Source organism: Macrobrachium nipponense, chromosome 20 (genome assembly GCF_015104395.2).
Source record: "Macrobrachium nipponense isolate FS-2020 chromosome 20, ASM1510439v2, whole genome shotgun sequence".
NCBI lineage: Eukaryota > Metazoa > Arthropoda > Malacostraca > Decapoda > Palaemonidae > Macrobrachium > Macrobrachium nipponense.
Window position 1 is genome coordinate 22,886,095 of NC_061089.1, and position 25,000 is coordinate 22,911,094.

A 25,000-nucleotide genomic window follows, 5' to 3' on the forward strand; every position below is an offset into this window, starting at 1 on the left:
TCTTCCTTGCCCTCTCTCACTTTCAGTTTCTTCTTCGTTACGAAACTTTGAGACTTGAAGACTTTGTCTTATCTCAGAATTTTGAAACTCGCATCTTGTTATTCGATTTTAAAGACTTGATGTCTTCGTCTTGTTGCAGACCTCCCTCCCCAGAACTTAAATTTGGAATTTATGAAACTTTGGAAATCAATGATTTGTCTTGTCGCAGAATTCTCAAATGTCGTAACTTTAGGGACTTCATGACTTTTTCTTGCCATATAATTCGAAAATGACATAACTTTTGGAGACATAAAGAATTTGTCTTGTTAGAGAATCGTAAAATACCGTAACTATAGAGACTTCATTATTTTGTTTCGTCTCGGAAATTGGAAATGCTTTAACTTTAGAGCCAGACATCCTCATTCTGTCTTGCCACAAATTTCGAAAATGTCGTGACTTTAGAGACATCATGATTTCCTTGTCACAGAAGTTTAAAATGTCGTAAAAATAGACTTGATGATTTTGTCTTGTCACAAAATCAACTTGTCACAGGATTCGCAAATGTCGTAACTTGAGACATCATGATTTTGTCTTGTCACGGAATTTTGAAAGTCATAATTATAGAGACTTCATGATTTTGTCTGTCACAAAAACAATAAAATGTAGGAACTATAGAGACTTCATAATTTTGTAGTCACAAAAATTCTGACGTCTCATAACTTATAAGACTGATAAATCTTGTTATGAATCTTTGAGACTTGGTGACTTGGCTGTACTTCATTACGAATCAATGGGAATACTAAACTTTGAGATTTACGACAGTATCTTATTGCCAAACTCAGAAAAGTCGAAACTCTGGTTTTACTCATTCTGAAAATGTACAAACCTACTTTGATTTTTCAAATCCCTGCTGCCAAGCAACCGTTGCTGCTTTTTTTTTTTTACAGAGACAGTTTAAAGCAGCAACAACAGCAACACCAATCGTATAATACAACAAACATTTGCATATATATCCTAAAAGGGTACAAAGCTATTTTGTTGTCATGGTAATTAAGATCCAAGGCGATATTATTGTAAAATAATGAGAAAGAAACCAAGATATATCTAAACTTAAACTAAAATACCTTAGGTACCTCTGGTATTTACAGAAATAGAATTGTCTAACTTTGTGATACGATAAGACATTTTGAAATCCAACAAAATTTCACCAAACTTCAGCTTGATGTAATTAAAAGAATAAATACCTGAAACTTCTTTGTTTTGTTGATCAGAGAACATTCACTGAAAAGACTTCTATTGGTAAATTTAACACTATATAAAAATTAATGAGTTTGACTTATCAAATTGTAAACCTATAAGAGGCTGACTGTGATTTATATACATACATACATACATACATACATACATGCATACATACATACATACATACATACATACATACATACATACATACATATCATCTTTCAAAAATCGAAACTTCATTCTCCCGGAAAATAATGACCGAATCATGCAGATTAAATCATTATCAAAGTAATAAGACTTAATACTAAGACAGTCTTGAATACGATGTTCGATAGTTAATATAAAATAAAAATTCGTTCGGTTAAAACAAATATTAGCTTTGATTAGCGAGATTCAAGATACTAAAACGAAGACTACTCTATACACACGATGAAGGCTATACGCCAACTACCTATCCTCCCTGAAATGTCAGGGGCCATAAATTCTCAAGCATCCAGTTGATAAGGTTAAGAGTTCATCCGAATCACGTTTGTTTGAGCAAGCAGAAAATGTACAAGAAAAAAGCCGGGAAAAAGTTGTTCTAAAAAAAAAAAAGATTAGGAAGAAACTAGGAAGTACTTGAAAAAGCCCACTTCAAAGAAACGAGGTTTTGGAGCTGAATTTTTATTAAAAGCTGTTTGGAATAAAGTTTAGTTAGTTTTTGCAACTTCCATCAAGAATGAACGTTATAATATTACAAGGAAGACTCCCTAGGTACCTTATCCTAAAGCGTTTCAAAGGAACGAGGTCTTTAATCAAAACTTTTAGGTACGATGTTTTAATCAACGTTTAAGAATCGCTTTAACTTTTTGTATTACTTCGTGATTATCCTAAGGATATAAAGATACTTCCGGATCGTTCCCCTTTCATTTTAGATCCGTCTACTTTCGTTCTGCAAATAAGGAAGTGAATGAAGTCGATTACTGCATAACTGTGTTTTCCTCAAGAGGAAGTGAGTGGGATTCAAATGGGGATTATTTTTGCTTCCGCTAGAAAACAGCGCGTGAAACATTGCCATTTCTCTTCTTACTGTGGTGATTCTGTCACAAGGTCAATGTTGTAACTTTTTTGTTATGCATAACTGTGAAACGGTGTTAGCCTTAGGTTAATTATAGCCATCTCTGACCCTGACGAAGAATTTCTCGAATCGTGTTATGAAAAAGAGAGAGAGAGAGAGAGAGAGAGAGAGAGAGAGAGAGAGAGAGAGAGAGAGAGAGAGAGAGAGAGAGGTGTACAATCAATGTCAATTTTGTTTGTTTATTTGTGAGCGTATATTTATATATATATATATATATATATTATACGTGTGTGTGTGCGCGTAAAGTGTTTATGTATATATGTATGTCCGTATACATTTACATACATACATACATACATACATACATACATACATTCATACATACATACATACAACGTACAGTCTTTGAGTTTCGCAATATAAGTTGAGTTCGCAATATAAGTAAATTACATATATGCTCATGTAACCATCCATTTTAATCCAACCCAATTTGTCTTTTAAAGTTATACTGTTTAAAATGTTCCAGCCTTTAACCGTGGCCTCAGTTATCCAACCAGCTGGTTTCCAAACGTTGCATGATTTTTTTTTTTCAAAGGGCCTTTCTGCATCACCGTGACTAAGTTAAACGCGAACAGGATTCTTCATATGTTTTATGCATACTCTTGCATCACCGAAGTAGTGAGGTCTTTCAGTGAATGCATTCTGGATTTCCCTGGCCAGTCCTTCTCATTGTTCTGGACAGATGATGTTTAAACACTTTTAGGATTGCATATATGATTTTTGGCACACTACACGTTACATTTATATTTCTTGCAACACTACGCACACACATTGTATTATAATTATATATAATATACAATAATATAGAGATATTAATATATATATATATTTTTTATATATATATATATAATATATATAGATGGGGATACAATCCACAATGAAGTAAATTCCTCTTGTGTTTAAAATATATATTACTTGTATAGGATTAAAGCTTTCGACCATCAACTGTGGTCTTGTTCACTTTAGTGAACAAGACCACAGTTGATGGTCGAAAGCTTAATCCTATACAAGTATATATATTTTAAACTACAAGAGGAATTTACTTCATTGTGGATTGTATCCCCATTTACTTAGAGGTACGTCATAGTACCTGGCTTCTGCATATATATATATATATATATATTATTCGAGCTACAAATGGCCTTTAATATCTAATTCTCTCTACCTCGGAATTAATATACTTTCATACATGTAAACCGAAGGGATATTTTTTAGTTGACAATAATTTCGTGCTCTCGTGGGTTCGAACCACCGCTCAGCAGACAGAGACGAAATCAGGATGTCAGTGACGTTATCGATTCGGCGAATAATTTGTATGAATGACGGTGATGTGATAATTATTCATATTATATATATACATATATATATATATATATATGTGTATATATATATATACATATAATATATATATATATAATTTGTGTGTATATATATATATATATATATATATATATATATATATATATATATATATATATATATATATATATATATAATTTCTGTGCGTGCGCGCGTGTATGTGTACTTATTTTTTCAAAAACATATATGTAGCTTGTTGCAAGCACATTCATATTTTAAATGGTGAATTGTGGCTGAATTCCATGCGTAGAAAGATTTCCACAAAAAGTGATTTACAAATCTATATAAATCAATCTTTCTACAACTATATATCTTAATCAGTGTCACTCCAAGGGATGTTTTACTGTTCAGTATTTAGCTATGATTTTGGGATGAGTGCGAATCCACTGTCCCCCTGAAGGTTCAAGTGAATTAAGCGATGATCCTACCTGGGAATCTGTATCGGTCAACCATTCTTCCCTCCTTTGTGATTTCTTCTATCCTTTTAGTTCGGCCTTTACCCGAGGAATGTTTTTATTATGTGATCCTCTCTCTCTCCAGAGAACGCTCAAAGCTTTCGTGACACGGGAATGTAGAGAACATTAGCCACATCTGAGAATGCTATGAACATTCAAGATCTGAGAACCCTGAAAGCTTACTTGTACACGAGAGAATACTGTAAATCCGTATCACAGTGGACAGTTGCAACACATGAGAGCCCTCTCAACGTTCGTAACACGTATAAATACTACAAACCTCTGCGATACATGGTAATACTCCAAACATTCGTAACCTAAGATAATGCTGAAAACTTTCGTCACCCCTGATTATTATGCAAACATTCGTAATCCCTGATAATGCTGCAAAAGATCGTAACCCCTGGTAATGCTGCAAACATTCGCAACCCCCGATAATGCTGCAAACATTGGTAACCCAGGATAATGCTCCAAACATTGGTAACGTATGATAATACTGCAAACATTGGTAACCCATGATGATGCCCCACAATTGGTAACCCTGATAATGCTACACACATTAGTAACCCATGATAATGCTGCAAACATGGTAACCCAATGATAATGTTGCAAACACTGGTAACCCCTGATAATGCTGCAAACATTCACAACCCCTGATAATGTTGCAAACATTGGTAACCCCCCCCCATAAATGCTGCAAACATCCACAACACCTGATTAATGTTGAAAACATTGGTCAACCCCCACACCCATAATGCTTGCAAACATCCAACAACCCCTGATAATGTGCAAACATTGGTAATCCATGGATAATGCTGCAAAAAAAAACACTGGTAACCCCTGATAATGCTGCAAAACATCACAAAACCCTGATAATGTTGCAAACATTGGTAACCCCCCCCCCCCCCCGACCCCCCGATAATGCTGCAAACATTCACAACCCCTGATAATGTTGCAAATATTGGTAACCCAGGATAAATGCTGCAAACATTCACAACCCCCACTGATAATGTTGCAAACATGTAACCCAGGATAATACTGCAAAAACGTTCACAACCCCATGATAATGTTGCAAACACTGGTAACCTAGGATAATGCTGCAAACATTCACAACCCCTGATAATGTTGCAAACATTGGTAACCCAGGATAATGCTGCAAACATTCACAACCCCTGATAATGTTGCAAACACTGGTAACCCAGGATAATTCTGCAAATATTCACAACCCCTGATAATGTTGCAAACATTGGTAACCCAGGATAACGCTGGAAACATTCGTAACCCACGATAATGCAGCAAACACTAGTAACTCATGATAGTGCCGCAAACATTGGTAGCCCCTGATAATGCTGCAAACATTAGTAGTCCATGATAATGCTGCAAATATTGGTAACCCCTGATAATGCTGCAAACATTAGTAGTCCATGATAATGCTGACAATATTGGTAACTGATTAATGCACATTAGTAGTCCATCCGGATTAATGCTGCCAAATTATTGTGATAACTCAAATATTGGTAACCCCTGATAATCTGCAAAACATTAGGTAGCTGTAGTCCATGATAATGCTAACACAAATTGTAACCCCTGATAATGCTGCAAACATTAGTAGTCCATGATAATGCTACAAATATTGGTAACCCCTGATAATGCTGCAAACAATGGCAACACCCGAAAAATCACTTGAGGAAACGAGTGAAAGACAGAGGCCTCTGTTGTCATTCCCTAATTCGAATTATTGAAAAAGGAAACAGGCCTGCTTCTTCAGGAAGGGGGGACGGTGGGAAGGGGGGTGGCGGGTTGTTCATTATCAATGTAAGGTGGAATTATCGGACGGGTTGATTTCGACGGCGCCAAGAGAGCAGGGAACATGGAAGGTCAATCCCTTTTAGAGAGATTGGAATCCTTTCAGCAGTCTTTAACTTTCCATAAGGAAATTTGATTCCTTTTTTCTTCTTCTTATTCTTCTTATTCTTTTCCGAAAAGGACGAGAATTGCTTTTGCAGTGACTGTAGACTACAGTGAAATATCCTTTGATACATAAATATGAATATTGTTTTCACGCTAATTCAACACTACGATAAATGAAAACTTTATATTTTTCCGTATAAAAACAAACCCATTTCAACAATTTCCGAGATATCAAAACTTCATATTTATTTTCTGCATAAAACACGATATGTTTCGCCGAACAGAATTCTCTTAATTGTATCGAAATATCAAAGTTCCTTCTGCGACAAACCTGGATATCCAAAAAACAAAATGTCCAACGACAATTTTATTTCATCAGCATCTGTATATTCAAATAAGGCTTTCGTTGCGCTGTTCTGAATTGAAGTCACAATGATTTCTTCTCTTGATCCGTAAAATTCCAGATTACTTAAAATTTATGACAGAAATATGTGACTCCAGCTCAGTTGTAATCTAAAATAATCGCGACATTTTCAATGTGTGCAGATATCCCATACTATTATTTTGAGAACAAATCTGGTTGAATGTAAAACCTTATTATTTAGTTGCTTATAACAATGTCAATAGGAGGAGGAGGAGGAGGAGGAGGTATTCAAATCACAAATAGAGAAGAAGAATTCTGCAAAGATTCAGGACACCTGACTACTCACCCGAGGATATGAAGACGACGGGTCAGGTGACCCGAGGATAGGAGAGGAGAGGAGGGGGGGGGGGGGGGGGGGGGGGGGGGGGGGGGGGGGGGGGGGGCGGGGGGGAGGGGGGGAGGGGGGGGAGGGGGGAGGAGGGGGGGGGGGGGGGGGAGGGGGGGGCATACGTTCTCAATCCATCAGTAATGCAAGATGAATTATTGGACGGGGAATGACGTTATTGATGGCGCCAGGGTCACGGAGCCAGGAAAGGTCAATCCCTTTTAGAGCGATTGGAATCCATTCAGCAACCTTTCGAGTCTTCGCTGCCATAAGGAAATTTGATTCTTCAGTTCTTCGTCAGGCTTATCGGGTTCTGCATGCCTTCATTTTATGGGGAGTTAGTTCAGTTTTTGATGGACTCTGACAAATTTAGGTTCCCGAGATTTATTTTCATAGATTTCTCAGGCCTTTGAGACGCGAAAGAATGAAAACATATTTAGGTTGATTGTAAAAAACGTATTTCTTATATATTTCGCACAAGAGTGTGTGTGGTGGGGGGGGGGGGGGGGGCGTCATATGATGTTAGTAGTGTATTCGTGGTATTGTAACGAATTAATTGTGCGCATACAAAAAAAAAAAATGTGAGCATACACACATAGGTTGATTGTAAAAAACTTATTTCTTATATTATTTCGCACAAGAGTGTGTGTGTGTGGGGGGGGGGGGGTCATATGATGTTAGTAGTGTATTCGTGGTATCGTAACGAATTAATTGTGCGCATACCATAAAAAATTGCCTATGACGCCAAGGGTCACCTCAGTGTTTGCTCAGCTGATCCCTTTCCATGCATCTCCGTGTGGAGTAGTGCATCAGTGCTCCTCATGCGGTGCACTGTAGGCATTACTTAAGGTTCTTTACAGCGTCCCTTCGGCCCTTTGCTGCAACCCCCTTTCATTCCTTTTACTGTACCTCCATTCATATTATCTTCCTTCCATCTTACTCTCCACCATCTCCTAACAAATGTTTCTTAGTGCAACTGTTAAATTTTCCTCCTATTACACCTTTAAACCCTCCTTTACTCTCACTTTATCTTTCAGCGCTGAATAACCTCATAGATCCCAGGGCTTAGCCTTAGGCCTCAATTTTATATTCCACTTCAGTGCTTTACATACCTGGGAGCCAACGTTACTACCTATGCAGGTTAACGAGTCAAAAATTTCTAAATAGGTTAATTAATACCACAACTACCCTGAACTATACTGATCAACAGTAACGGGACAATTTCTGATGATTTACCAACCCTGGGAAGACGACTCAACTCATCGCACAAGTTGACAGACATTCTATGGAAAAGATGTCCATTGAAAGAGTGAATAATTTTTAAACTGTTCTCATGCTATTATATGCTACAGATATCAAAGAGCACATTAGTCATAAGAGTAAGGAAAGGAAAGGTATTTGACGCACTTCACGTTTTTTCTATATGCGACATAAAAAAAAACATTGAGTTGCATTGCCATGTTCTAGAAAAGAATGTCTGGAACAATTTATTGATAAATCTAGACGAAGATATAGACTATTAAAGTGATAGAAGGGTAGAACTGGTTTTAAAATTGATTAAATTTTACCTCTGTAGATTTAGGGAGGCAGTTGTTTGGGCAACAAACAACAAATATATTTGATTATTATATTCGGTGGGTTGCACAAAATTGGAGTGTATTCTTTTCGTTTGATATGAGGAGAGTTGGACCCAGCTGAAGTGTGTGTGTGTGTGTGTGTGTGTGTGTGTGTGTGTGTGTGTGTGTGTGTGTGTGCGTTTTTTTTTTTTTTTTTTTTTTCATGGAAGAGGAAGGACAGCCATTCTCAAACTTGATATCGTCTGTGAGTTCTGCTCAGGTATTTTCATACGACTTGATGAATATTCGACTGTTTTTACCAATTATATACAAGTATACAAATATGTTAATGAAAAGAGTAATAGAGGGTGGGTTGCAGCTGGACTCTCTCTCTCTCTCTCTCTCTATTCTATCCGGATATGACGTTAACTTCATCACACAGCTTTCCGATAAATCATCTCTGTTCTTTCCTTAAAAACGAGAAGGATGATTTTTCTTTTGAGTGATTAAAGTACGTAGTATATCTACTGTAGCTAAAAATATATATAAAAAGATTAATTCATATCCTTGCTCCATTATGCTTTTCTATTTTTCATGAGTGACCTAGTGGCCTTCAGGAAGAAATTACTTTAACTCGTTAACACTCAGGTCCTCACCAGCACACACACACACACACATAAATTAGCACGCAAGTTTGGGTACACATTCATTCAGACTCAACCGCTGCCTCCTACATTCAGCAATGACCTTTGCTCACATGACGCCAATTAATGCATTTCCAGGTCAATTGAAACGCTAAAATTAATACAGGTAGGCGGAAGGCCAAAGCTTTCTCTAGGCAGGTTCTTCCTTCTGTGTTGTGATGCCCTTGTGTCATTTACGGCATTGGTTGTTGATGATGACCCTCCTAAGGGGAGTCAAGTGCATTACAAGATGAAAGGAAGAATTGGGCGTCAGGAAAAGAAAGAAATAGCATTTTTTTTCCTGGGGGGAGGGGGGGGGGGGGTTCTGGCTACGGCCGTGATTGTACGTTATCACGAGAGAAGTTCTTTTTTTCTTATTCACAGACATCCCATCAATTCGCTCTTGCATTATGTTAATTGTAAAATTCCAGTTATCGGTTTTCTCGAACACATTTTTGTTTTTAATTCTAAAGTCCAGTACTTTTTACTATTGCGTTATAAGTTTCGAATAATACGTTTTTGACGATAAAATCCGTAATAATGACAAACAGCATTTAATATTGTGTGAGTTATTATTTTTCGTTGGATATTCCCGTGAAATGAGCACATAATTAATATCGCGCTCCTTTTATTAAAATACCGTTTCACAGATTATTACTACACATTAAGAAAAGTCCTCTCTCAAGCATTCTTATTTCCTTATATTATCAAAACGTGGGTAGTAAGGTTCTCTTGGCGCAATGGTAGAGCGGATGTAATTCTAGATCTATATTCTAGCCGTCTTTACAGTAGACTTCTTTTTCAGCATATTTTGGGTATTCTATCTACTTTTGTTGGAGGACTCTCGTACTTGACAGTTTGTTTTTAGTATCCTTTATCTTAATTTGTAAAAAAAACTTTTAGTTCATATATTAGGATTTTACTGTATATATAGGATTAATAATCGTCTCCTCATGTCTTATATAAGTAGAACGAAAATAAAAATTTAGTATTTGTTTTATCTACTCTTCAACTATCGAACACTATAAAAATTTTCGTTCCATAAATTCAAAACCCTTCTTTGTTGACTATTTTACTACAAAGCTATTCCAGAATCCAGTAATTTATCTCGGCGAATCGTAACTGAACTACTCTCTCTCTCTCTCTCTCTCTCTCTCTCTCTCTCTTCTCTCTCTCTCTCGGAATCTTCAAATCACGTAAGGCAATATATTTCTTCGTCAAAGAGGCCAAGCGCTCTTAATTAATGTCTTGTCATGACAGAGGAACTGAGATAGGCCGAGCTTTATCTTATTAGGCCTAAGGTTTAGGCGAAGAGGCTTCTTGGTGCCTGTCAGAGGGTTGACCAACCATGGAAGAGGCTGACGTCGATTAAAGTCGAGGGTCCATTTAAGAGTCATGGCGTAGCATCGCCGATGAACCGACTTTTTTTTATGCCCTTTATAGTGGTCGCTGACCCTTCCATATGTGACCCCATTTCAATTGTTCCGATCTCCTAAGATGCAGTTATTAGTTTGCACCGAGTACTGCAAAGCCATTCTACCAAACAGAATTGTAAATGAAGACTGCCTTCAGATATTACTAATGAAGCAGCAAATGTTCTTCCTGCATGTCAAAAAAAAATGCATCTTTGAATCTCAAACAACTTAGCTGCCCAACTTCTTCTATTTCAACTCTTTCTAGATGTCGTCCCTTACTTAAAAACAAAATTTTACTTTATATTGTGGTAAGATTAATTAGCATAGCAATAATATTCTGAATAAGTGAAACACTGCATTGGTATATGCCTGCTGTTAAAATAAAAAGTGAATAAAGATAAAATTGTGTCCGTTGTCACTGAAAACCTACAATCCAGTTCGGTATTGAAATACTCCTCCCTCAAACGGGAATATGACCCTGGTTTAGGAGAAAAAAAATCCCATAATTCATGGTATCTTGGTCGTAGTATATATATATATATATATCATATATAATATTATATTATATATATATATTTGTACACACACACAGAAATATCAAGTCGCTCATGTACATAAATTATAAATAGTATTTTCCTATGAAAGCCGATTAAAATCTTTGTCAGATAAGAAATATTTCGCAAATACAAAGAGCAATGTAAAGAAAACACCTTTTTTGCTCAAGATACTTAGTTAAGAGGCCCCGACGATGTTTCATTTACTAATATTTGTTCCTGCAGTGACCGTCATTTAAGCTACAATATGAAGAAACCATAATCATGCAATAACTCATTTCTGTGTCAGACAGGAGAGTTTGGAACCCTGCTGCGAGATAATGATCAAGTTGTCACAATATTAGCGATCTTTGTTTAAAGAATTCGAAATAGATTCAAGGACACGGTCGCACTAACAAATAGTTTTGGTTCACCTAGATTTATTGGACGAAAACAGGCGACGGTTAAAAAATTTCTTTTCAAGGATATGAACCTCATTATTTTTAACTGAAATGCTGGATAAATTTGAATGAGAATCTAGTTGTATATACGAATGGGGAAATGTATTAAATTATTTTGATGTTATTTTTTTGTTGTTGATTGGAAATGATTTTGTAAACCATATTGCTGTAAAATTTGCAGTTCGTCGTTCAGAAGATGAATCTTATGAAGACAGAATGCACGAACTTTTACGCTCATTTTTCAGTCATATCTCTTACAGAATACGTTATCTCTGGTATAGTCGCTTCTCTTAATATGAAAGCTTAAATATAGACCTTCTTGATCACAATATGTTACAATGGAAAATACTGTCGCATCTTTCTTTAATTTTATAAGTAAAAATTTCCAACGACAATCGACATGGAGCTAAGTAAGCTTGAAAGGAAGTTGCGCTCTCACCCAGTTCTAATGCTTTGGTTGGGAACCAGGAAAAGAAATGCAATGAAATGCGTAACTTGAGGTCATGGATCAATTGAAACTCACGGCACGGAATCCGTGATGAACTGCCGCTGATACCATGAATATCAAAGATGAGATCTTGGCACCTTTTTGGGGGCGCTTTTCTGTCCATTCACTCATTTTATGAACGGATAGCCTGGGTCAAAAGACTACTAAAAATTCAGATACTGTGCCACGAATACTGAAGATGGAATCTTTACCCTTTTTCGGGACACTTTCATATCTATTTACTATTCTTATGAACGGAATTCAATTAAATTTGTTTGTTGGTCTTCTTCTTGACATTAGGTAATTTTGATTTTGTTGTTATTTTCTGAATATAACATTTTATTAAGGTTTATTTGGGATAGCTTACAGACGATTATCGTAGTGATTAAATGATTCTTAAAAAGATATAGATAAATGATCTAATGCGTATAATAATGATAAATAAAAACGAAACAATTCATATTGCATCACTACATAATTTGGAAACGATCGATAATACGAATACTTTCTTCTGTAAGTCTGGTTTTCATTTATAGTTCGAATCATCCAAAAAATGTATCTAGATAAAGACTTTAAACGCATAAAAGACCGCAAAAATTCACTACTATTTGACAAAGCATAAAAAAACGCATAAATTCATTATTATTTGACAAAGTATAAAAGACGCGTGAATCCACTATTATATGACAAAGCATAAACGAACACATTAAATTCACTATTATTTGACAAAGATGAACTCAAGTACAGAATTATACCGAATGCACTCAAGCATATACTGGCATGATTCAAATCGCATTGTTCCTTAATTAGTGATTATAAATATTCACAGATGCTTGGCGCTATTCAAACTGCAAGCTTTTAGTCGTTAGGCCTCTTATGACCTCACCATTAAATTATATTAATGTCATTTGAGCTCAATTATGAAGAAATCATAATCAGGAAATAACTCATTTCTGTATCAGACAGGAGAGTTTGGATCCCTGCTGAGAGATAATGATCTAGAAGTCACAATATTAGTGCTCTTTGTTTAAAGACTTCGAAACAGATTCAAGGACACGGTAGCACTAACAAATAGTTTTGGGTTATCTAAATTTATTGGACGAATGTAATCGCAAGCCCTTTCATTCTGTCGAAATTCCATCGTTGTTTCTTCATTGCTAATTACTTTGTGTACACACACACACATATATTATATTATATATATAAATATATATATATATATATAAATATATATTATAAATATATATAATATAAATATTATATATATAGTATATATATATTTAATATTATGAATATTTATCACATGACCGTGACATTTTATATACACAAACAAATTCATACATATTTAATTAATATCTAATTTGCTCTACCTCTGGAATATATATATAGGTGTAATATATATATATATATATATATATATATATATATATTATATTATATATATATAATATATAATATATATATATATATATATATATATTATATATATATATATATATATATATATATATATATATATGAATATTTATCACATCACCGTGACATTTTATATACACAAACATTAAACTACATATTTAAATTAATATCTAATTTGCTACCTCTGGAATATATATATAGGCTATATATATATATATATATAATATATATTATATTATATATATTATATATATGTATATGTATATACATATATATATATATTACACACACACACACACACACATATATATATAGTATATATATATATATATATTAATATATATATATATGTGTGTGTGTGTGTGTGTCTGTGAATAAATTACCTGAACTTTCGCATGCTCGTGTTTATTTATTTGCATTAACACTAATCAAATCCAATTGCCATAATCAGCGAGTAGTTACTTTGCAACGGTACATCAGAAATAAATTCATTTTAGGTCTTCATCATAACATTAAGCAGTTAATCTACTTTTACGTGGAAATCTCTTGTAATGGATGTTCGGAAATAAAAAAAAAACGATTGCCTCAATCCCTTAATTAAATAAGTATCAACGAAAAGTGCTCTTCATAATGCTGCCGTTAAAAAAAATGTTACCGACCATAATATTAGCAAAGGTTAATTCATGCACTGGTTAACCGTCAGTCTAGATACGAGATGCACTGTATAAAAATATAAACGATATAAAATATTTAAGATGTAAATCTGTTTCTTGAGTTCCACTGGTGTATCTGAAGGTTAACACCTACCATTGAGGAAGTTGCCTTAATGACTAGTAGGTATAAATTAGGCTTAATTAGATTATGATTGACGGCTTTGCTCGGAATCTGAGCAATACCTTTTATGGTAAGTATGTTATATATACACTAATTGTCATATATTTTGGGCTTGATTTGATTTTTTTCAATGTTTTTGTTTTTTCACGTTTCTTGATGTGAGAGAGAGAGAGAGAGAGAGAGAGAGAGAGAGAGAGAGAGAGAGAGAGAGAGAGATTCAAACCTGGCAAAATAAATTTTTTTTTTTAATTAGGCATTTAAAACCTCTTCCAATCAAATTTGGGGATAATTTTACTGCTGTTGAAAATAAGGATAGACAGATAAATAGATAGATGGATATTAATAGATAGGCATGAGGCTACGTTCGAAAAATGAAGTAGACTCAGCAACCTACCTAAGAGAATCTCAGCCAGTTTTTATTGTGATTCTTAGCAGAACGCAAATTTTAACCCACATAGCAAAAACAAGTGAGACAGACCTTTAAACGAAGAAGTGAGATAAAACAGATGCTAAAGCCCACGTGTGACTGAAGTCTATAACATGCAAATAGAAATTCCATGTTAATAGACATCCTTATCTTTGGTGGACGAAGCGAAGGACGGACGCAAGACGAAGACGGAGAGCAAAAACAAGAGAGAGCGATGAAGCTGTTGATGAAAAACCGTTAGCGCCACCAACTGTCTGTCTACTTATGCGCCAATTCCCCTAATAAGAAGCTCTGGCTTTGCATTCAAGGATGAAGGCTGCCCTTCGGTTTTACTGGTTGGTGAGAATCAAGAGGGACACACCTGCCTGTTGGGTCGTTTATGGACACGAATACAATATACAATTTTGGCCCAAGGCCAAGCCCTGAGACCTGTGAGGTCATTCAGCCCCGAAAGGGAAATTGACAGTAGGAAGGTGTGAACGGTTTACCAAGAAGAAAACCTCGCACTTTGGTGAGGATGGAAAGTAAGAGGGACGAAAGAGAGAATATGAACAGAGGTACAGTAAACGGAATGAAAGGGGTTGCAGCTAGGGGCCAAAGGAACACTGCAAAGAACCTTAAGTAATGCCTACAGTGCACCGTATGAGGTGCACTGACGGCATACGGAAAAGAAGTTGTAGTATCACAACACAGATCCAGATTCTGAATGAATCAATTCGTAACGACTGGAATTGAAGATAATCACTAAATGGTATTCTGCTTGGATACGCTTTTTTCAAATTGCATAAAAGACGTAAAATTAAAATTGATTAATAATTTCGCATATTATCAATGCCATATACTCATGATCTTCATCTTTCAGAACTTTCACAGTTTTTAGATTAAGTGAAAGGTGTTCAGGAATAATGAAGTGACTCATAGAAATTGCAAATGCCTTCAGCAGCCATCCACAATCTAAAATACAATTTTAATGGAGATTTTTTTTTTTACCGTATTTTATCCAAAGCGCGACACTGTATCCCTTGTGGGATTGAGGAAATGAAAAGAACTAAGATATATAGTAGATTCACATCAACCGTGGATCTGATGTCTATGCCAGTCCCTTACGATGCTCCTGATTGACTGATGATCAGCAAATCAAAGGGCTGGAAACTCTCAGTCTCTCTTGAGCGTTCACATAAGCAGGATGTGTGTTCCAGCTCTCCTGAGGGATACGTCTTTCAAAAGTATCCCCCAGGAGCGGTGGTACACAGCTACATCCTGCCTAGGTGAACTCTCGGGAGAGACTGAAAGTTTCCATCCCTGTGATTGGCTTATCAACAGCCAATCAGGAGCGTCGTAAGGGGCTGGCCTAGATATCAGATGCACGGTTGACGTGAATCTACTATAGTAAATACTTACAGTAATACAGAGTCGATGTATCGCTCTCAACTTATTAGAGTGACAGTTTAAACACATCAGTTATCATAACATCAAATCGACTATTATAATTTTTAAATGTTAGATGGACATGCAACTAATTTTCTTTTACAATATGTCATTTTCCATAAGTCATAATATCCGTTTTCCTCTTTTAAATAAGTTACTGTCTTCTACATTTTTGGTGCATAGATTTATAATTTACTGTGTGAAAATATGTAAATCTTCTCTCAGTTAAAATTGTAAACCCTTTTTTTTTTTTTGCACGTGACTAACTCTTTTCTTTGATGAATAGTCATCTTTCTTTGTAATCAGAACGAACATCTTGATTTCATTACAAAAATTGGCAGCCTCAGATGTTCGATATCTGAGGTCATTCCCTGTTTCCATAAAAAGCAGTCACTTTCGAAAAGGAGAAATAGCTGCCACAGTGTCCTTTTGCATATGTCTAAAGTGGAAAGTTTCCAACACCAGCCGTAATTTACAGAGAAAAAAGTGACCTGTTGAATAAATGCCTTCAGCTCGCATTAGCTGATTGCCAAGCAACAATTCAGGCTGGGAACTCCAAACCAATGCGGATTTTTCTGTATAATGTTTTCACACAATGCGGATGTTTCTGTATAATGTTTTCAGTGTAAATGCTTGTCATATTCAAAAACGGTATCGCACCTTACTTTGTTCGTCATTCGTTTTTTCTGTTAATCCTGTAGCTACAAAAACCACATTTATCTGTTTATCTATTTGTTTTACAATCTTATTGTCATTTATTACAATATCTTCAGCAAATTAAAAGTCGCATTTTAGGTCACATACTATTGTTGATAGTCTTTGGTACCTTTGGCACAGGTTTCATGCAATAAAGAAAGCAAATACAACTAGATTTAATTGCGATGATGACATTGCAAGTGACACAAAATGCATAATGCATGATTCCTTTCAACTTCGTATTTCCCATGAACAGATGTTATAATATTCAATTTAGTCCAGGCTCCCATTTTCCTTTGACTTTTTCTTTGCTTATGACAAATATGGAAATTACTTTAATGATATGTTCAAATGGCATTCATATATTTCTTTACTGACTCGCATGGAATTCAGACCTAGCTCTTGTTCATAGATTATAAGTGTCCTCCATTTTAGTCCTTCTCTCAGTCCACCATTAATCGCAAATTCTGCATCGTGCCACACTTTTGTCGATAATAAACGGAAATGTATTTTTTGAATACATTTGTGGTCACAAACCGAGTTTTTCTTTCGACAAGTTCGCAAAATTATATTGTATGATGAAGTTGCTTCACAGTTAAACCTTTGGCAATTTTTGGCATGAGGGATTTTTGAAAGCATCCTAATAGACGTACTTGCCTTTATAAATAATAAACGTTTGCCCCTTTTGGCAAAACATTATTTGTACGTCTGTTAAGAGACTCAAAAATATGAATTCATTAGGCTTAAGTCAAAAGCAAATGTTACTTAAGAAGGGCAAGGGAATTGAATGGTCGAGTTCCGGTGAAATTTTAGATTAAGTACACACACATACACACACACACACATACACACACACACTACTTATACAGCGTTTGTGCCATCACTAGAAAAAGAACGAGATAGAAAGAGACCTTAGAAATGTAATAACTGACAGGCCATTTGCAAAGTTTTTGTAATTCAAATAATTCTAAAGATCTATTGTAAGTGGCCTAGAGTTTTCATGGCAAAGAAAATATATATATATATATATATATATATATATATATATATATATATGTGTGTGTGTGTGTGTGTGTGTGTGTGTGTATGTATGTATGTATGTATTGTATTTTATGTATATATAATATATATATATATATATATATATATATATATATATATATAATTCTATACTATACATATACACATACATATATTTATTTAATGATGGTTAAGTCTCATAATATATATATATATATTATATATATATATATATATTATATATTATAACATATATATATACACACACACATATATATATAATAATATATATTATATATATATATGTATGTATTATATATGTATACTATATATATATACAATATACATACATTTATTTATTTAATGATGGTTAAGTCATATTCGATAATTATTCCAATAACCTTTCATCTTTACGCTTTGAATTTCCATCCCTTCATCATTCCGAGAATCAAAAACAAAACCTTGCAGAATCCGCAACAATAATTATTTGTTTGAAATGTTGGTGGTTCATAAAATTATGAACTTAATTTGTTTTTGGGAAAAAAAATATATCGGGCTTAAAACGAAACTGAATTGTATTCAGATTGCTGGAAACATTGTGAATGATAAAATATAGAATTATACTTCGCATGCTTCATATAAATGCAACGTGGAAATTAGTTATCAGTAAAAACAGGAACTCGCCTCACTTAACAATATTCTAAATAATTTCGTGTAGTTTTCATTTTTCGTAAGCATTTAGCTTAATAATACATTAATTATTGGTTTTTATCTCTGCCGTTACATTTTTAACTAGCATCCTTCATCTGACAGAGAGAGAGAGAGAGAGAGAGAGAGAGAGAGAGAGAGAGAGAGAGAGAGAGAGCGCAGAGAAAATATAGAGAATTAAATTTGCTAAATTCGATTATTCAGAGCTGTATGACATTCTTTGTTGCATCCACGTTGGTCAAAATTTTGGTAGCCACACAATTCTGATTTTGACGTTTTGTAGTGGCTTTCCCGTAGTGGAATGGTGGAATCTTACGTAAACAAATAACAATCATGAATATGATTAGGATATGTAGTTTTTTTGTTTGCAAAATTTCCTATGCTCTTAATTTCAGATCCTTGACAAAATGCCGAATTGTTACATTAAGGCTACCAATAGGTAGGAATTTTATTTCCATGCTTTTATTCACAATTTCATAAGTGTTGTAATTAGTTGTATTTTTTTTTTATCTTCGTTGCCCTTCAGTTTTCCAATTCAACGTTTTCGTCATACCATTATGCTGTATACATACGTTCAACTGTTCACATGAGAGGAACTGCCTTTCAAATTAACTTCTCTATATGGTATTCTTTAATATATGAACCTGGTAAATATATAGCTGCCTAAAAATGACTCGAAATTGCCACCTTTTGAAGCTGAGTTATTAACTGCCCTGATTATCCATTAAGTGAAAAGCATTTTAAAATAAATGTATTATAACGCTTATGGAACTTTTTTTTTAAAAGGTGTAGCCTCAGATGATTCTGAAAGTAGGCCTTCATCACTTTAGGCTGGTAAGCGTCACTGAGACGTAAAAAAAAAAAAAAAAAAAACGAATAAGGCTGGTAGGTAGTAAACAACACTGCCAGAGCCTAATTACATAAATTCATAATAAGAACAACTCATGGCGTATTGTGAGGCAAGACTTCGCTAAGGGCAGCACGAAATCTTGGTTCACAAATCTACATATTTATTCAAAGTGAAGAAGACTTCGGTTATTCTCGTCTACATACATTCACGCAAACATACATGAATGGGAAATAAATATCTAACATACACTATACTAACAGTTTCATATACACGTACATTAGAATGACAGTTTTCAATATCCTACTGCAAAAAAATCTCACACCGGAGTGCCGGGCTGAAGCTGCAAAATGTTCAGAGGGGGGGGTGGAAATGAAAATGGAATATGGAAAGAGACCGAAGGTTGTCGCTCTATTAAATAGCCAGAATATTCCCGTGCGGGCGACAAGAGGAACTCATATTCTCTAATTGGTTCCAGGCTATCCAGCTGGGGATTCCTCCTGACCTCTCTCTCTCTTTCTCTCTACCCTTATCCTTTTTTGGGGAGAACGATTTTCCACAAAGAATATTCAGACCGCTTTTTCTGGGTTTTAGCGTCACTGAGTTTTGCAAACTATCGTGTCAGGACATATAGCTACAACCACACGCATATGTATGTATGTATGTATGTATATATGTATGTATGTATATATATATATATCATACATATATACATACATACATATGCGTGTGGTTGTACCTATATGTCCTGACACGATAGTTTGCAAAACTCAGTGACGCTAAAACCCAGAAAAAGCCGTCTGAATATATATATATATATATATATATATATATATATATATATATATATATATATATATGCTTGCTTAAAAAAATCACAGTAGATGCACATGACTTCATAAATAAGCGAATACCACGGGAAATGTTAGTCAGGAATCCAAGCGCTTTCGTCTTTATTCACGATGTCTGAATAAAGACGAAAGCGCTTGGATTCCTGACTATCATTTCCCGTGGTATTCGCTTATATATTATATATATATATATATATATATATATATATATATATATATATATATATGTGTGTGTGTGTGTGTGTGTGTGTGTATGTTTATACATATATATATATATATATATATATATATATATATATTTATATATTATATATATACACACCTTGTCGAGACCCTCCCATGTGCGGATATGCTCTTTGCCTTTAGCAAGTGATGGTGTAAGAATTAACATTTTTTTGACGATAGGGTTATGGAATTGTTCAATAACATCACAACATTACTTTGGAGAGAGGGTTTTGTTTCACCTTAGGAAATATAAAAAAAGCACGTTCAAGACTGCCCATCAATCAACATAAAACTAACTGACTGAGCCATATTACATAATATGTAGTTTCAAACTATGGGCGTTACTGTAAAGAAAGATGAAAAAAATTGACGAAAACAAGAATTCTAGGCAAACAAACACCATTATCACATTAATATTTACAAATCCCATCAAACATTTCATCTTGAATATGCGCAAGATGAGTGGTTGTTGCCAAAACAATCGTCACCAGGAATTAAGAAAAACAAGGAATGAAATGCAAGATTTTCATTTGATTTGGATCCGTCTATATTATTACTTTATTCCCTCGTCTGAATATTAGAGGCCTGTGAATTGAAAATGGCTCATATGATATTAACTCCTGTTCAGTTCTGCTCATAAATGGAAAGTGAATTTTGTTAACAACCTGCCTTTTTGTACGTACAATGAAGCGTTCACCAACTGCTTACATATACCTACTAAAAAACGTTAATGCACTGCCAACTTTTATGAAGGTAGCCAACGGTTTAGGATATTACCTGAATCATTTTTTGTTCCTCAATTTGAAGGCCGGCGTGAGTCCGCAACCAGATGGTTTGAAGAGAGAGAGAGAGAGAGAGAGAGAGAGAGAGAGAGAGAGAGAGAGAGACTAATGGAAGAAACGTATAAATGGCATTATGTAGGAAAAATATACTGTTGAGGCTAAAAAATAATGCTCGGACGGATACCTACTTTCAGAATAGTAAAACCAAGTTACAATGTGAAAGCCATTACTTAATTTTTTCAGCCTACTCGCTCATACCGGGGGTGGCTTTAGAAAAAGCCACTGCTATTAGCTTTATGAGATAGGGCCTCCAGCTGTGTATGATGTACAATGAACCCTATTTGGTGGCTAAAACTTTATCAAGAAACCCCTTCAGCAGCGTTTATACAGTAGAATGCATCTTATTCCATGGTTAAGGCTTCATAAAAAACAACCATCTACAGAAAATGTTTAGTTTTTTTCAACAGGGGTTTCATAATGACACGAATTGAGAGAAAAAAGGAGATCGTTTCCTGGACAGAGGTTTATAATCAACCCTGGGAAAATGTACTTAACAGAATTAATCCAATTTTTTGCCGTGACCTTTATAAGAAAGAGCCATAAGAGTTTATTCTTCACAGATTCCTACTGGAGACAGTAAAACTTTGAAAAACGGGCGAACTTTCAGAACTCGCCACACAGGGACCACCTCCCAGTCCCTTGGAATTCCCGTCCAACGTGGAAGGCGTTTGAAATGCAGTAATCAAAAGGGCCTCCACTGCCTCCAAACAAAGCTTACAAGGACGAGGAAGGGGAGAGAAGTGTTCACCAACAACACGAAAAATTAAACAATGGATCTTTCCATCGCCTCAAGACCCAATCCCTCGCGCTACATATCAACGGTTTATTTTCTCGGGGGTGGGGTGGTGGTGGTGGTGGTGGTGGTGGTGGGTGGAGGGGAGGGGGGAATGAAATGGATGGAAACTCCTCACACAGCGGGACGGGAACAATACGCGTACGAACGAGCCAGGAGAGGAACAATGGGCGCTCTAGTTGCAATGATCACTGGGAAGGAGGAATGTTGAAGGAAGGTTGAATCAATTACTCCTGAAAGGAGAGATTTCGTTTGGCTGGGTTGGTCAAGGAAACGAGGTCGCTAGCTCATGGATAAAATGTATGAGCTCTGGTAGTACTCTGAGTTTGTTGCTTAATGAATCCGCCCTAAGGGAAAGGTTTCAAGTCGCGGAGATCGTTACTTTGAAGATGAATTAGACACGTAAATTCTGATGAACTATACACCCGTACAGACACACATACGATGAAATACAGACGTAACTCGCACATAATGTATACGTGTATACTAGCTGACGTACCCGGCGTTGCACAGTATAAAATAAAAAACGTAGAACACAACACGACCATAGAAAAAATAATAAAGAATCTATAAAAAGAAAAGTACCCAAAATGCACTCTGACTGATCAATGAAAAGAAAACTAATAAAGAATCTAACTAAAAAAATACCCAAATTACGCTCTTACTGAGGAATAAAAAGAATAATAATAAAGAATCTATCTAAAAAATATCCAAAATACACTCTCACTGAGCAATGAAATCTATTATGGACTACAATAAAAAGCTAATATAAAGATAAGAAAAACAAATATAAATTTTAAAATATGAAGTACTTACACTCGGTAGACGCCATTATTAAACTTGAATCCAAAACCTGTAAAATAAATTTTTTTTTGAAAAATAATCAAAAGACTCTCCCTGAGCAAAGAAATTTATTATAGGATACGCTAAAAAGCTAATATAAACATAAGGACAAAACGAATTTAAAATTATGAAATACACTCGAGTTGAAAAACAAATTTTCTCAGAAAAAAAACTATGATTAATAAACTTAAATCTAGATTGCACAGTATCATTATCAAGTAAATAACAAACACTTATTCAATCATCGAAATGAGCGAAATGAAACTGTCACTCTCACTGAGAGATGATAAACTGGAAGACCTGCCGAGTTAGCTTCCCTTAACTACAGACTTCTTTTTATTCTTTTTTTACAAATTTACAGAAGGCTCTACCGACACCGAGTTATATTCGCTTCCAAAAATTTTCAGAAGGTTGTATAAACAGAGTTCTATTCGGTCCTAGTGATGACTTACCCCGACAGTATTCTTTCCAGATTGTAAGTTCGCACACATGCATACATCCATTTGAATAATATAAATATATATATATAATAGATATATATATATATATATATATATATATACATATTTAATATATTTATATATATGTACATGTATATATATATATATATATATATATAATATATATATATATATATATATATATATATATATATACTATACACACACACACACACAAACCCATGTATGTTTGTACACACACACACACATATATATACGCATACATTGTGTATACGTATACATATGGTATATTTCATAATTCTTTAAATGTAATCAAATGAATTATCCTGACATTTTACGTATCAGTGAGAAATGTAAAAGCAACTGCACGGAAAATATAAATTTCCCAAGGCAACACTCGATCTCTGATTCCCACTACTGAAGTAGAATTAAGATTCCGCCCCTGTCCACTCTATCAGTTATTCAAACGTTTGCACCGAAACATTATTACACTCCAAGGAACTGGGATTGAGAGAGAGAGAGAGAGAGAGAGAGAGAGAGAATAATTACTATTCTGCTTTATATGGGAATGATTATAAATGAAGAGTAAAAGTGAGTTTTATCGTGACGAGGTATTATATAGAAACAATGAAATTTAGCTCGAGGTTAAAATAGAATAAAAATGAAAGGACGAACTTATGCAATAAATAGTGAAAAAATATTTTGAAAAGGACAAGAAAGTAAAAATATTTATATCCTCAGACCTTTCTCAGGATTTCCTTAACTAACATTCAAGCAAGTATTGGATGTGCATTCATTCAGACTTATGCAAATAGTTAAGACAGAAACAGATGGCATTTTTCTATTAGTAAATTATATCACGTGCTTATATACTACAGTCTACAAACGACGAAGAAAATCAGCAATGAGGAACACTAATGTTTACATGTGAAAGGTCAGGGAAATCATGAATTGTCATATTGAAAGTCCTACAAGGTTTTTCAATTACCCATTTTGAATGCAAAGAATTTTGTGAATCAAAACTAAAGTTATAAAGTAAAGGACAACTGTACCCCAATTCCATAGTTTTCTTTGAAAGGATTGTACGTAACCAATTTCCGGGTTTCTCATTTCGTCTGGTCTGGAAATTATATGTTTTGTCATTTCCTGAGATGATACATGTGTACGTTTCATTTCTATAGGCTTTTCTGGCTTTATTCGTATGTTTAGAAATTATATATTCTCTCTCTCTCTCTCTCTCTCTCTCTCTCTCTCTCTCTCTCTCTCTCTCTCCTCTACATGGACAGGATGATATAAGCATAAAAATAGTTCATCAACACACACACAGATATAATATATATATATATATATATATATATATATATATTATATATATATATCTATATATATATATATATATATATATATATATATTTAATTCTGGAGAATATCTTGCCAATCTATTTTTTTAACTGAACCCTTCGGCCAAATGATACCTTAATGGAGGTGGCGATAGCTATGGTAGTCATGTAGTAGTATGCTCTGTCGTTTATGAGAAACAAAATATTCATTATGTTTTGTGATTATGAAATTGTTGTGGGTTAGCTTTTGTGCGTCCTCAGCACGTTTTCTGATATATATATACTACTATATATATATATATATATATATATATATATATAT

General features: G+C 34.6%; 1 protein-coding gene and 1 long non-coding RNA gene across 3 annotated transcripts in view; one reads left to right on the forward strand and one right to left on the reverse strand.

Annotated features, from left to right (window-relative positions):
• LOC135223510 (uncharacterized) overlaps window positions 1-25,000 on the reverse strand; it is a 757,812-nt gene that overhangs the window by 370,605 nt on the left and 362,207 nt on the right. For both annotated transcript variants that reach the window (XR_010316520.1, XR_010316519.1), the window contains exon 3: window positions 22,851-22,887. This is a non-coding gene — a long non-coding RNA (uncharacterized LOC135223510). The remainder of the gene's footprint in view (window positions 1-22,850; window positions 22,888-25,000) is intronic.
• Window positions 1-25,000, forward strand: part of LOC135223505 (uncharacterized) — a 139,604-nt gene that overhangs the window by 27,356 nt on the left and 87,248 nt on the right. The gene's annotated exons all lie outside the window — the stretch shown is intronic.